This window comes from Mus caroli, chromosome 6 (assembly GCF_900094665.2).
Source record: "Mus caroli chromosome 6, CAROLI_EIJ_v1.1, whole genome shotgun sequence".
NCBI lineage: Eukaryota > Metazoa > Chordata > Mammalia > Rodentia > Muridae > Mus > Mus caroli.
The window spans coordinates 93,274,354-93,276,542 of NC_034575.1; positions in this window are offsets into that span (position 1 = coordinate 93,274,354).

Below are 2,189 nucleotides of genomic sequence, written 5' to 3' on the forward strand. Positions count from 1 at the left end.
CCCCTCCCCACCCACCCCACTTCACTTTTTTTTTTAAAGAAACTTTCATTTAACAATGATTTGTTCAGAAGTTTCCAGAGTCTGAATGCAGTGTAGGCTCTGTATCCAATTTCATTGTATATTTGGAAAATGCGTCCCAGCTTTCATATTTAAAGTTATCAGAACGGAATATTTTATCATCTTTATTTCATAATTTTTATGTGTGTGCAGAAAAAGACCATTTTCAAGCTTTGGAGACTGAAACCATGGAGAGTATGCTTACAAGGGGTACAAGTAATTTAAAAGAAAAAAAGAAATTCTCTTTCATCTGCTAGTACTCAGTGCTCGGCAGAGGCTCTGACCGCGGCACGGGGCTTACCAGTAAGCGAGTGANGGATGTTCCTGAAGGGTTTTGGTTGGAAAGACTGGCAGTGTCTTCAAGTCTTTCCTGGCATTCTCATCGCTGGAAAGAAACCCAGTGTATTAATATCAGGCTGTCACCTGAAGAGACATCCAATCAGGCTTTGCGATGAAGAAACCTGAATGGTTATTGTAGGACCTTAGTCCCTGTTACTAGAGACCACCCTCCAATGAGACAACCGCATCATATACTTTGAAGTCTTTCTTCAATACTTTCTGTGAGCATCGATTTCCTTTCTGTAACATGAATGGGACTCAAGACATTTTTCATATTTTACTTTTACACAGCATATTCACATTCTATAAGTTTTCACACGCTGGTAGCATCACCCCAATCACCGCCAGGAGCCCCTAACACTCAGCGTGTTGGAGCACCAGTCTCCACAGNACCACTCACAGACTGCCTACAAGTTCTTCAATANAGACATNCCACGACAAAATGGTTTACATAGACACTGCTGTCGTTCCTGTCCCTATCATCCCCTGAAATACAATCAACCCACACAACNGGCTTTGGAAAGTTAGTCTCTGCAAANATCTCTGGAATATACGAGGAAGGGAGAATATGTTTCTGATAAACCCAAGGGAACCCTCACATCACCCACAGTGAACTAAAACGTACTTGTATACCANTTGGGCATTCCGTAATTATAAAACTGGTTATTGTAAAATATTATAAATTTTTATAATTTATGAAATTATGAAANCGTTATATAAAATGGACAAATTCTAGTGGTCACGAGAGGTGTGGTCTTTGTCGGGAACATGTAATGTGAGCTAGTGAGATCTNGCCATGTGCTATATGAGAGAAACNTTTCTCTAGCTGCCCCGAGTATTCAAGGGAGGAGGAAACATGATTCTAGGAGGTCTCTTAGCTCCTAGGAAGTGGACTTGAAAAGGTGGATAACAATCCCAAGAACCCTGGTGTTCTCCACACAGTCATGCTTACCCTCCCTCTCCCCAATGGCCACATCTTCCTCTCTTCCTATTAGCTACACTTTGTTGAAAGCACTAGGCACTTAGCAGNGCATTTAGGGGCATTATTGTCCTGGTGGTAGNCTGGGTGCCAGTCTTCTCATGCAGAAGGCATCATGATGCTCCATGTTTTTCTGGCAAAGCTGTGAGATTCAGAGATGCTGGCTCGGTTGCTAACTGCTCATGGCTACTGTATCGAGGAGAAACACATTTGAAGTCAGTCCGCTTGGCTCCTAAGGCCAGGTTCTTAAAGACTGTGTTCTAACCCTGACTCCCAGCTCTCCTCCCAAGGTGCTGGCCTTAGAATGCTGAGCATTCTCAACTCTGCAAAGGCACAGCCCCTTACACCCTCTGATGGCTGACTTGGTTTGTCAGCGTGAGGGGATTTAGAAACACCAGAGAAACACACATCTGGTTTGCATATCAGGCCATTTCCTGGAAGGTTTAAATGAGNAGCAAAAGCCCACTCTGAATGTGGGTGGTGCCATCCCATGGGCTGAGGTCATGGGCTGATAACGAGGGGATACCAGCTGACCACCATCATCCACCTGTCTTTGCTAGCTGACTATGGACACAATGTATTTAGCTGCNGCATAATCCTGCTGTCTNGCCTTCACTGCCATNCCTTCCCCACCATGATGGGCTGNACCCTCAAACTGTGAGCCAAAATGGACTGTTCTTCCCTTAAGTTACTTCTTGCTTGGTTTTTGGTCACAGCAATGAAGTAAGTAACTAATATGCACCCTTCCCCGAGATGCAAAAGAAACACTGGCAACAAGGCAACTTATAGACGGAGAGGTTGACTTTGAGCTCAC